A 14,272-nucleotide genomic window follows, 5' to 3' on the forward strand; every position below is an offset into this window, starting at 1 on the left:
GGTTACTCTGTGGGAGTCGGGGAATTGCCACGGGTCACATTTGTTGGGATGGGACAGGACGGTTACTCTGTGGGAGTCTGGGACTTGCCACGGGTCACATTTGTTGGGATGGGACAGGACGGTTACTCTGTGGGAGTCAGGGACTTGCCACGGGTCACATTTGTTGGGATGGGACAGGACGGTTACTCTGTGGGAGTCGGGGACTTGCCACGGGTCACATTTGTTGGGATGGGACAGGACGGTTACTCTGTGGGAGTCGGGGACTTGCCACGGGTCACATTTGTTGGGATGGGACAGGACGGTTACTCTGTGGGAGTCAGGTACTTGCCACGGGTCACATTTGTTGGGATGGGACAGGACGGTTACTCTGTGGGAGTCAGGGTCTTGCCACGGGTGACATTTGTTGGGATGGGACAGGACGGTTACTCTGTGGGAGTCGGGGACTTGCCACGGGTCACATTTGTTGGGATGGGACAGGACGGTTACTCTGTGGGAGTCGGGGACTTGCCACGGGTCACATTTGTTGGGATGGGACAGGACGGTTACTATGTGGGAGTCGGGGACTTGCCACGGGTCACATTTGTTGGGATGGGACAGGACGGTTACTCTGTGGGCGTCGGGGACTTGCCACGGGTCACATTTGTTGGGATGGGACAGGACGGTTACTCTGTGGGAGTCGGGGACTTGCCACGGGTCACATTTGTTGGGAGGGGACAGGACGGTTACGCTGTGGGAGTCGGGGACTTGCCACGGGTCACATTTGTTGGGATGGGACAGGACGGTTACTATGTGGGTGTCGGGGACTTGCCACGGGTCACATTTGTTGGGATGGGACAGGACGGTTACTCTGTGGGAGTCGGGGACTTGCCACGGGTCACATTTGTTGGGATGGGACAGGACGGTTACTCTGTGGGAGTCGGGGACTTGCCACGGGTCACATTTGTTGGGATGGGACAGGACGGTTACTCTGTGGGAGTCGGGGACTTGCCACGGGTCACATTTGTTGGGATGGGACAGGACGGTTACTCTGTGGGAGTCGGGGACTTGCCACGGGTCACATTTGTTGGGATGGGACAGGACGGTTACTCTGTGGGAGTCGGGGACTTGCAACGGGTGACATTTGTTGGGATGGGACAGGACGGTTACTCTGTGGGAGTCGGGGACTTCCCACGGGTCACATTTGTTGGGATGGGACAGGACGGTTACTCTGTGGGAGTCTGGGATTTGCCACGGGTCACATTTGTTGGGATGGGACAGGACGGTTACACTGTGGGAGTCTGGGATTTGCGACGGGTCACATTTGTTGGGATGGGACAGGACGGTTACTCTGTGGCAGTCGGGGACTTGCCACGGGTCACATTTGTTGGGATGGGACAGGACGGTTACTCTGTGGAAGTCGGGGACTTGCCACGGGTCACATTTGTTGGGATGGGACAGGACTGTTACTCTGTGGGAGTCGGGGAATTGCCACGGGTCACATTTGTTGGGATGGGACAGGACGGTTACTCTGTGGGAGTCGGGGACTTGCCACGGGTCACATTTGTTGGGATGGGACAGGACGGTTACTCTGTGGGAGTCAGGGACTTGCCACGGGTCACATTTGTTGGGATGGGACAGGACGGTTACTCTGTGGGAGTCGGGAACATGCCACGGGAAACATTTGTTGGGATGGGACAGGACGGTTACTCTGTGGGAGTCGGGGACTTGCCACGGGTCACATTTGTTAGGATGGGACAGGACGGTTACTCTGTGGGAGTCTCGGATTTGCCACGGGTCACATTTGTTGGGATGGGACAGGACGGTTACTCTGTGGGAGTCGGGGACTTGCAACGGGTCACATTTGTTGGGATGGGACAGGACGGTTACTCTGTGGGAGTCTGGGACTTGCCACGGGTCACATTTGTTGGGATGGGACAGGACGGTTACTCTGTGGGAGTCGGGGACATGCCACGGGTCACATTTGTTGGGATGGGACAGGACGGTTACTCTGTGGGAGTCGGGGACTTGCCACGGGTAACATTTGTTGGGATGGGACAGGACTGTTACTCTGTGGGAGTCGGGGAATTGCCACGGGTCACATTTGTTGGGATGGGACAGGACGGTTACTCTGTGGGAGTCGGGGACTTGGCAGGGGTCACATTTGTTGGGATGGGACAGGACGGTTACTCTGTGGGAGTCGGGGACTTGCCACGGGTCACATTTGTTGGGATGGGACAGGACGGTTACGCTGTGGGAGTCGGGGACTTGCCACGGGTCACATTTGTTGGGATGGGACAGGACGGTTACTATGTGGGTGTCGGGGACTTGCCACGGGTCACATTTGTTGGGATGGGACAGGACGGTTACTCTGTGGGAGTCGGGGACTTGCCACGGGTCACATTTGTTGGGATGGGACAGGACGGTTACTCTGTGGGAGTCGGGGACTTGCCACGGGTCACATTTGTTGGGATGTGACAGGACGGTTACACTGTGGGAGTCGGGGACTTGCCACGGGTCACATTTGTTGGGATGGGACAGGACAGTTACTCTGTGGGAGTCGGGGACTTGCCACGGGTCACATTTGTTGGGATGGGACAGTACGGTTCCTCTGTGGGAGTCGGGAACTTGCCACGGGTCACATTTGTTGGGATGGGACAGGACGGTTCCTCTGTGGGAGTCGGGGACTTGCCACGTGTCACATTTGTTGGGATGGGACAGGACGGTTACTCTGTGGGAGTCGGGGACTTCCCACGGGTCACATTTGTTGGGATGGGACAGGACGGTTACTCTGTGGGAGTCTGGGATTTGCCACGGGGCACATTTGTTGGGATGGGACAGGACGGTTACTCTGTGGGAGTCTGGGATTTGCGACGGGTCACATTTGTTGGGATGGGACAGGACGGTTACTCTGTGGGAGTCGGGGACTTGCCACGGGTCACATTTGTTGGGATGGGACAGGACGGTTACTCTGTGGTAGTCGGGGACTTGCCACGGGTCACATTTGTTGGGATGGGACAGGACTGTTACTCTGTGGGAGTCGGGGAATTGCCACGGGTCACATTTGTTGGGATGGGACAGGACGGTTACTCTGTGGGAGTCGGGGACTTGCCACGGGTCACATTTGTTGGGATGGGACAGGACGGTTACTCTGTGGGAGTCGGGGATTTGCCACGGGTCACATTTGTTGGGATGGGACAGGACGGTTACTCTGTGGGAGTCGGGGACTTGCCACGGGTCACATTTGTTGGGATGGGACAGGACGGTTACTCTGTGGGAGTCTGGGACTTGCCACGGGTCACATTTGTTGGGATGGGACAGGACGGTTAGTCTGTGGGAGTCGGGTACTTGCCACGGGTCACATTTGTTGGGATGGAACAGGACGGTTACTCTGTGGGAGTCGGGGACTTGCCACGGGTCACATTTGTTAGGATGGGACAGGACGGTTACTCTGTGGGAGTCTGGGATTTGCCACGGGTCACATTTGTTGGGATGGGACAGGACGGTTACTCTGTGGGAGTCGGGGACTTGCCACGGGTCACATTTGTTGGGATGGGACAGGACGGTTACTCTGTGGGAGTCTGGGACTTGCCACGGGTCACATTTGTTGGGATGGGACAGGACGGTTACTCTGTGGGAGTCGGGGACTTGCCACGGGTCACATTTGTTGGGATGGGACAGGACGGTTACTCTGTGGGAGTCAGGGACTTGCCACGGGTCACATTTGTTGGGATGGGACAGGACGGTTACTCTGTGGGAGTCTGGGACATGCCACGGGTCACATTTTTTGGCATGGGACAGGACGGTTACTCTGTGGGAGTCTGGGACTTGCCACGGGTCACATTTGTTGGGATGGGACAGGACGATTACTCTGTGGGAGTCGGGGACTGGCCACGGGTCACATTTGTTGGGATGGGACAGGACGGTTACACTGTGGGAGTCGGGGACTTACCACGGGTCACATTTGTTGGGATGGGACAGGACGGTTACTCTGTGGTAGTCGGGGACTTGCCACGGGTCACATTTGTTGGGATGGGACAGGACGGTTACTCTGTGGGAGTCGGGGACTTGCCACGGGTCACATTTGTTGGGATGGGACAGGACGGTTACTCTATGGGAGTCAGGGACTTGCCACGGGTCACATTTGTTGGGATGGGACAGGACGGTTACTCTGTGGGAGTCGGGAACATGCCACGGGTCACATTTGTTGGGATGGGACAGGACGGTTACTCTGTGGGAGTCGGGGACTTGCCACGGGTCACATTTGTTAGGATGGGACAGGACGGTTACTCTGTGGGAGTCTCGGATTTGCCACGGGTCACATTTGTTGGGATGGGACAGGACGGTTACTCTGTGGGAGTCGGGGACTTGCCACGGGTCACATTTGTTGGGATGGGACAGGACGGTTACTCTGTGGGAGTCTGGGATTTGCCACGGGTCACATTTGTTGGGATGGGACAGGACGGTTACTCTGTGGGAGTCTGGGATTTGCCACGGGTCACATTTGTTGGGATGGGACAGGACGGTTACTCTGTGGGAGTCGGGGACTTGCCACGGGTCACATTTGTTGGGATGGGACAGGACGGTTACTCTGTGGTAGTCGGGGACTTGCCACGGGTCACATTTGTTGGGATGGGACAGGACTGTTACTCTGTGGGAGTCGGGGAATTGCCACGGGTCACATTTGTTGGGATGGGACAGGACGGTTACTCTGTGGGAGTCGGGGACTTGCCACGGGTCACATTTGTTGGGATGGGACAGGACGGTTACTCTGTGGGAGTCGGGGACTTGCCACGGGTCACATTTGTTGGGATGGGACAGGACGGTTACTCTGTGGGAGTCTGGGACTTGCCACGGGTCACATTTGTTGGGATGGGACAGGACGGTTACTCTGTGGGAGTCTGGGACTTGCCACGGGTCACATTTGTTGGGATGGGACAGGACGGTTAGTCTGTGGGAGTCGGGTACTTGCCACGGGTCACATTTGTTGGGATGGAACAGGACGGTTACTCTGTGGGAGTCGGGGACTTGCCACGGGTCACATTTGATAGGATGGGACAGGACGGTTACTCTGTGGGAGTCTGGGATTTGCCACGGGTCACATTTGTTGGGATGGGACAGGACGGTTACTCTGTGGGAGTCGGGGACTTGCCACGGGTCACATTTGTTGGGATGGGACAGGACGGTTACTCTGTGGGAGTCTGGGACTTGCCACGGGTCACATTTGTTGGGATGGGACAGGACGGTTACTCTGTGGGAGTCGGGGACTTGCCACGGGTCACATTTGTTGGGATGGGACAGGACGGTTACTCTGTGGGAGTCAGGGACTTGCCACGGGTCACAATTGTTGGGATGGGACAGGACGGTTACTCTGTGGGAGTCTGGGACATGCCACGGGTCACATTTTTTGGCATGGGACAGGACGGTTACTCTGTGGGAGTCTGGGACTTGCCACGGGTCACATTTGTTGGGATGGGACAGGGCGATTACTCTGTGGGAGTCGGGGACTGGCCACGGGTCACATTTGTTGGGATGGGACAGGACGGTTACACTGTGGGAGTCGGGGACTTACCACGGGTCACATTTGTTGGGATGGGACAGGACGGTTACTCTGTGGTAGTCGGGTACTTGCCACGGGTCACATTTGTTGGGATGGGACAGGACGGTTACTCTGTGGGAGTCGGGGACTTGCCACGGGTCACATTTGTTGGGATGGGACAGGACGGTTACTCTATGGGAGTCAGGGACTTGCCACGGGTCACATTTGATGGGATGGGACAGGACGGTTACTCTGTGGGAGTCGGGAACATGCCACGGGTCACATTTGTTGGGATGGGACAGGACGGTTACTCTGTGGGAGTCGGGGACTTGCCACGGGTCACATTTGTTAGGATGGGACAGGACGGTTACTCTGTGGGAGTCTCGGATTTGCCACGGGTCACATTTGTTGGGATGGGACAGGACGGTTACTCTGTGGGAGTCGGGGACTTGCCACGGGTCACATTTGTTGGGATGGGACAGGACGGTTACTCTGTGGGAGTCTGGGATTTGCCACGGGTCACATTTGTTGGGATGGGACAGGACGGTTACTCTGTGGGAGTCTGGGATTTGCCACGGGTCACATTTGTTGGGATGGGACAGGACGGTTACTCTGTGGGAGTCGGGGACTTGCCACGGGTCACATTTGTTGGGATGGGACAGGACGGTTACTCTGTGGGAGTCTGGGACTTGCCACGGGTCACATTTGTTGGGATGGGACAGGTCGGTTACTCTGTGGGAGTCGGGGACTTGCCACGGTTCACATTTGTTGGGATGGGACAGGACGGTTACTCTGTGGGAGTCAGGGACTTGCCACGGGTCACATTTGTTGGGATGGGACAGGACGGTTACTCTGTGGGAGTCTGGGACATGCCACGGGTCACATTTTTTGGCATGGGACAGGACGGTTACTCTGTGGGAGTCTGGGACTTGCCACGGGTCACATTTGTTGGGATGGGACAGGACGATTACTCTGTGGGAGTCGGGGACTGGCCACGGGTCACATTTGTTGGGATGGGACAGGACGGTTACACTGTGGGAGTCGGGGACTTACCACGGGTCACATTTGTTGGGATGGGACAGGACGGTTACTCTGTGGTAGTCGGGGACTTGCCACGGGTCACATTTGTTGGGATGGGACAGGACGGTTACTCTGTGGGAGTCGGGGACTTGCCACGGGTCACATTTGTTGGGATGGGACAGGACGGTTACTCTATGGGAGTCAGGGACTTGCCACGGGTCACATTTGTTGGGATGGGACAGGACGGTTACTCTGTGGGAGTCGGGAACATGCCACGGGTCACATTTGTTGGGATGGGACAGGACGGTTACTCTGTGGGAGTCGGGGACTTGCCACGGGTCACATTTGTTAGGATGGGACAGGACGGTTACTCTGTGGGAGTCTCGGATTTGCCACGGGTCACATTTGTTGGGATGGGACAGGACGGTTACTCTGTGGGAGTCTGGGATTTGCCACGGGTCACATTTGTTGGGATGGGACAGGACGGTTACTCTGTGGGAGTCGGAGACTTGCCACGGGTCACATTTGTTGGAATGGGACAGGACGGTTACGCTGTGGGAGTCGGGGACTTGCCACGGGTCACATTTGTTGGGATGGGACAGGACGGTTACTATGTGGGTGTCGGGGACTTGCCACGGGTCACATTTGTTGGGATGGGACAGGACGGTTACTCTGTGGGAGTCGGGGACTTGCCACGGGTCACATTTGTTGGGATGGGACAGGACGGTTACTCTGTGGGAGTCGGGGACTTGCCACGGGTCACATTTGTTGGGATGGGACAGGACGGTTACTTTGTGGGAGTCGGGGACTTGCCACGGGTCACATTTGTTGGGATGGGACAGGACGGTTACTTTGTGGGAGTCGGGGACTTGCCACGGGTCACATTTGTTGGGATGGGACAGGACGGTTACTCTGTGGGAGTCGGGGACTTGCCACGGGTCACATTTGTTGGGATGGGACAGGACGGTTACTCTGTGGGAGTCGGGGACTTGCCACGGGTCACATTTGTTGGGATGGGACAGGACGGTTACTCTGTGGGAGTCGGGGACTTGCCACGGGTCACATTTGTTGGGATGGGACAGGACGGTTACTCTGTGGGAGTCGGGGACTTCCCACGGGTCACATTTGTTGGGATGGGACAGGACGGTTACTCTGTGGGAGTCGGGGACTTCCCACGGGTCACATTTGTTGGGATGGGACAGGACGGTTACTCTGTGGGAGTCTGGGACTTACCACGGGTCACATTTGTTGGGATGGGACAGGACGGTTACTCTGTGGGAGTCTGGGATTTGCGACGGGTCACATTTGTTGGGATGGGACAGGACGGTTACTCTGTGGGAGTCGGGGACTTGCCACGGGTCACATTTGTTGGGATGGGACAGGACGGTTACTCTGTGGTAGTCGGGGACTTGCCACGGGTCACATTTGTTGGGATGGGACAGGACGGTTACTCTGTGGGAGTCGGGGACTTGCCACGGGTCACATTTGTTGGGATGGGAAAGGACGGTTACTCTGTGGGAGTCGGGGAATTGCCACGGGTCACATTTGTTGGGATGGGACAGGACGGTTACTCTGTGGGAGTCGGGGACTTGCCACGGGTCACATTTGTTGGGATGGGACAGGACGGTTACTCTGTGGGAGTCGGGGACTTGCCGCGGGTCACATTTGTTGGGATGGGACAGGACGGATACTCCGTGGGAGTCGGGGACTTGCCACGGGTCACATTTGTTGGGATGGGACAGGACGGTCACTCCGTGGGAGTCGGGGACTTGCCACGGGTCACATTTGTTGGGATGGGACAGGACGGTTACTCCGTGGGAGTCGGGGACTTGCCACGGGTCACATTTGTTGGGATGGGACAGGACGGTTACTCCGTGGGAGTCGGGGACTTGCCACGGGTCACAATAGTTGGGATGGGACAGGACGGTTACTCCGTGGGAGTGGGGGACTTGCCACGGGTCACATTTGTTGGGATGGGACAGGACGGTTACTCCGTGGGAGTCTGGGACATGCCACGGGTCACATTTGTTGGGATGGGACAGGACGGTTACTCTGTGGGAGTCGGGGACTTGCCACGGGTCACATTTGTTGGGATGGGACAGGACGGTTACTCTGTGGGAGTCTGGGTCTTGCCACGGGTCACATTTGTTGGGATGGGACAGGACGGTTACTCTGTGGGAGTCGGGGACTTGCCACGGGTCACATTAGTTGGGATGCGACAGGACGGTTACACTGTGGGAGTCGGGGACTTGCCACGGGTCACATTTGTTGGGATGGGACAGGACGGTTACTCTGTGGGAGTCGGGGACTTGCCACGGGTCACATTTGTTGGGATGGGACAGGACGGTTACTCTGTGGGAGTCAGGGACTTGCCACGGGTCACATTTGTTGGGATGGGACAGGACGGTTACTCTGTGGGAGTAGGGAACATGCCACGGGTCACATTTGTTGGGATGGGACAGGACGGTTACTCTGTGGGAGTCGGGGACTTGCCACGGGTCACATTTGTTAGGATGGGACAGGACGGTTACTCTGTGGGAGTCTCAGATTTGCCACGGGTCACATTTGTTGGGATGGGACAGGACGGTTACTCTGTGGGAGTCGGGGACTTGCCACGTGTCACATTTGTTAGGATGGGACAGGACTGTTACTCTATGGGAGTCGGGGACTTCCCACGGGTCACATTTGTTGGGATGGGACAGGACGGTTACTCTATGGGAGTCGGGGACTTGCCACGGGTCACATTTGTTGGGATGGGACAGGACGGTTACACTGTGGGAGTCGGGGACTTGCCACGGGTCACATTTGTTGGGATGGGACAGGACGGTTACTCTGTGGGAGTCGGGGACTTGCCACGGGTCACATTTGTTGGGATGGGACAGGACGGTTACTCTGTGGGAGTCTGGGACTTGCCACGGGTCACATTTGTTGGGATGGGACAGGACGGTTACTCTGTGGGAGTCGGGGACTTGCCACGGGTCACATTTGTTGGGATGGGACAGGACGGTTACTCTGTGGGAGTCGGGGACTTGCCACGGGTCACATTTGTTGGGATGGGACAGGACGGTTACTCTGTGGGAGTCGGGGACTTGCCACGGGTCACATTTGTTGGGATGGGACAGGACGGTTACTCTGTGGGAGTCTGGGACTTGCCACGGGTCACATTTGTTGGGATGGGACAGGACGGTTACTCTGTGGGAGTCGGGGACTTGCCACGGGTCACATTTGTTGGGATGGGACAGGACGGTTACTCTATGGGAGTCAGGGACTTGCCACGGGTCACATTTGTTGGGATGGGACAGGACGGTTACTCTGTGGGAGTCGGGAACATGCCACGGGTCACATTTGTTGGGATGGGACAGGACGGTTACTCTGTGGGAGTCGGGGACTTGCCACGGGTCACATTTGTTAGGATGGGACAGGACGGTTACTCTGTGGGAGTCTCGGATTTGCCACGGGTCACATTTGTTGGGATGGGACAGGACGGTTACTCTGTGGGAGTCGGGGACTTGCCACGGGTCACATTTGTTGGGATGGGACAGGACGGTTACTCTGTGGGAGTCTGGGATTTGCCACGGGTCACATTTGTTGGGATGGGACAGGACGGTTACTCTGTGGGAGTCTGGGATTTGCCACGGGTCACATTTGTTGGGATGGGACAGGACTGTTACTCTGTGGGAGTCGGGGAATTGCCACGGGTCACATTTGTTGGGATGGGACAGGACGGTTACTCTGTGGGAGTCGGGGACTTGCCACGGGTCACATTTGTTGGGATGGGACAGGACGGTTACTCTGTGGGAGTCGGGGACTTGCCACGGGTCACATTTGTTGGGATGGGACAGGACGGTTACTCTGTGGGAGTCTGGGACTTGCCACGGGTCACATTTGTTGGGATGGGACAGGACGGTTACTCTGTGGGAGTCTGGGACTTGCCACGGGTCACATTTGTTGGGATGGGACAGGACGGTTAGTCTGTGGGAGTCGGGTACTTGCCACGGGTCACATTTGTTGGGATGGAACAGGACGGTTACTCTGTGGGAGTCGGGGACTTGCCACGGGTCACATTTGATAGGATGGGACAGGACGGTTACTCTGTGGGAGTCTGGGATTTGCCACGGGTCACATTTGTTGGGATGGGACAGGACGGTTACTCTGTGGGAGTCGGGGACTTGCCACGGGTCACATTTGTTGGGATGGGACAGGACGGTTACTCTGTGGGAGTCTGGGACTTGCCACGGGTCACATTTGTTGGGATGGGACAGGACGGTTACTCTGTGGGAGTCGGGGACTTGCCACGGGTCACATTTGTTGGGATGGGACAGGGCGGTTACTCTGTGGGAGTCAGGGACTTGCCACGGGTCACAATTGTTGGGATGGGACAGGACGGTTACTCTGTGGGAGTCTGGGACATGCCACGGGTCACATTTTTTGGCATGGGACAGGACGGTTACTCTGTGGGAGTCTGGGACTTGCCACGGGTCACATTTGTTGGGATGGGACAGGGCGATTACTCTGTGGGAGTCGGGGACTGGCCACGGGTCACATTTGTTGGGATGGGACAGGACGGTTACACTGTGGGAGTCGGGGACTTACCACGGGTCACATTTGTTGGGATGGGACAGGACGGTTACTCTGTGGTAGTCGGGTACTTGCCACGGGTCACATTTGTTGGGATGGGACAGGACGGTTACTCTGTGGGAGTCGGGGACTTGCCACGGGTCACATTTGTTGGGATGGGACAGGACGGTTACTCTATGGGAGTCAGGGACTTGCCACGGGTCACATTTGATGGGATGGGACAGGACGGTTACTCTGTGGGAGTCGGGAACATGCCACGGGTCACATTTGTTGGGATGGGACAGGACGGTTACTCTGTGGGAGTCGGGGACTTGCCACGGGTCACATTTGTTAGGATGGGACAGGACGGTTACTCTGTGGGAGTCTCGGATTTGCCACGGGTCACATTTGTTGGGATGGGACAGGACGGTTACTCTGTGGGAGTCGGGGACTTGCCACGGGTCACATTTGTTGGGATGGGACAGGACGGTTACTCTGTGGGAGTCTGGGATTTGCCACGGGTCACATTTGTTGGGATGGGACAGGACGGTTACTCTGTGGGAGTCTGGGATTTGCCACGGGTCACATTTGTTGGGATGGGACAGGACGGTTACTCTGTGGGAGTCGGGGACTTGCCACGGGTCACATTTGTTGGGATGGGACAGGACGGTTACTCTGTGGGAGTCTGGGACTTGCCACGGGTCACATTTGTTGGGATGGGACAGGTCGGTTACTCTGTGGGAGTCGGGGACTTGCCACGGTTCACATTTGTTGGGATGGGACAGGACGGTTACTCTGTGGGAGTCAGGGACTTGCCACGGGTCACATTTGTTGGGATGGGACAGGACGGTTACTCTGTGGGAGTCTGGGACATGCCACGGGTCACATTTTTTGGCATGGGACAGGACGGTTACTCTGTGGGAGTCTGGGACTTGCCACGGGTCACATTTGTTGGGATGGGACAGGACGATTACTCTGTGGGAGTCGGGGACTGGCCACGGGTCACATTTGTTGGGATGGGACAGGACGGTTACACTGTGGGAGTCGGGGACTTACCACGGGTCACATTTGTTGGGATGGGACAGGACGGTTACTCTGTGGTAGTCGGGGACTTGCCACGGGTCACATTTGTTGGGATGGGACAGGACGGTTACTCTGTGGGAGTCGGGGACTTGCCACGGGTCACATTTGTTGGGATGGGACAGGACGGTTACTCTATGGGAGTCAGGGACTTGCCACGGGTCACATTTGTTGGGATGGGACAGGACGGTTACTCTGTGGGAGTCGGGAACATGCCACGGGTCACATTTGTTGGGATGGGACAGGACGGTTACTCTGTGGGAGTCGGGGACTTGCCACGGGTCACATTTGTTAGGATGGGACAGGACGGTTACTCTGTGGGAGTCTCGGATTTGCCACGGGTCACATTTGTTGGGATGGGACAGGACGGTTACTCTGTGGGAGTCTGGGATTTGCCACGGGTCACATTTGTTGGGATGGGACAGGACGGTTACTCTGTGGGAGTCGGGGACTTGCCACGGGTCACATTTGTTGGAATGGGACAGGACGGTTACGCTGTGGGAGTCGGGGACTTGCCACGGGTCACATTTGTTGGGATGGGACAGGACGGTTACTATGTGGGTGTCGGGGACTTGCCACGGGTCACATTTGTTGGGATGGGACAGGACGGTTACTCTGTGGGAGTCGGGGACTTGCCACGGGTCACATTTGTTGGGATGGGACAGGACGGTTACTCTGTGGGAGTCGGGGACTTGCCACGGGTCACATTTGTTGGGATGGGACAGGACGGTTACTTTGTGGGAGTCGGGGACTTGCCACGGGTCACATTTGTTGGGATGGGACAGGACGGTTACTTTGTGGGAGTCGGGGACTTGCCACGGGTCACATTTGTTGGGATGGGACAGGACGGTTACTCTGTGGGAGTCGGGGACTTGCCACGGGTCACATTTGTTGGGATGGGACAGGACGGTTACTCTGTGGGAGTCGGGGACTTGCCACGGGTCACATTTGTTGGGATGGGACAGGACGGTTACTCTGTGGGAGTCGGGGACTTGCCACGGGTCACATTTGTTGGGATGGGACAGGACGGTTACTCTGTGGGAGTCGGGGACTTCCCACGGGTCACATTTGTTGGGATGGGACAGGACGGTTACTCTGTGGGAGTCGGGGACTTCCCACGGGTCACATTTGTTGGGATGGGACAGGACGGTTACTCTGTGGGAGTCTGGGACTTACCACGGGTCACATTTGTTGGGATGGGACAGGACGGTTACTCTGTGGGAGTCTGGGATTTGCGACGGGTCACATTTGTTGGGATGGGACAGGACGGTTACTCTGTGGGAGTCGGGGACTTGCCACGGGTCACATTTGTTGGGATGGGACAGGACGGTTACTCTGTGGTAGTCGGGGACTTGCCACGGGTCACATTTGTTGGGATGGGACAGGACGGTTACTCTGTGGGAGTCGGGGACTTGCCACGGGTCACATTTGTTGGGATGGGAAAGGACGGTTACTCTGTGGGAGTCGGGGAATTGCCACGGGTCACATTTGTTGGGATGGGACAGGACGGTTACTCTGTGGGAGTCGGGGACTTGCCACGGGTCACATTTGTTGGGATGGGACAGGACGGTTACTCTGTGGGAGTCGGGGACTTGCCGCGGGTCACATTTGTTGGGATGGGACAGGACGGATACTCCGTGGGAGTCGGGGACTTGCCACGGGTCACATTTGTTGGGATGGGACAGGACGGTCACTCCGTGGGAGTCGGGGACTTGCCACGGGTCACATTTGTTGGGATGGGACAGGACGGTTACTCCGTGGGAGTCGGGGACTTGCCACGGGTCACATTTGTTGGGATGGGACAGGACGGTTACTCCGTGGGAGTCGGGGACTTGCCACGGGTCACAATAGTTGGGATGGGACAGGACGGTTACTCCGTGGGAGTGGGGGACTTGCCACGGGTCACATTTGTTGGGATGGGACAGGACGGTTACTCCGTGGGAGTCTGGGACATGCCACGGGTCACATTTGTTGGGATGGGACAGGACGGTTACTCTGTGGGAGTCGGGGACTTGCCACGGGTCACATTTGTTGGGATGGGACAGGACGGTTACTCTGTGGGAGTCTGGGTCTTGCCACGGGTCACATTTGTTGGGATGG

The sequence above is a fragment of the Hemitrygon akajei genome, chromosome 7 (assembly GCF_048418815.1).
Source record: "Hemitrygon akajei chromosome 7, sHemAka1.3, whole genome shotgun sequence".
In the NCBI taxonomy this organism is placed as follows: domain Eukaryota; kingdom Metazoa; phylum Chordata; class Chondrichthyes; order Myliobatiformes; family Dasyatidae; genus Hemitrygon; species Hemitrygon akajei.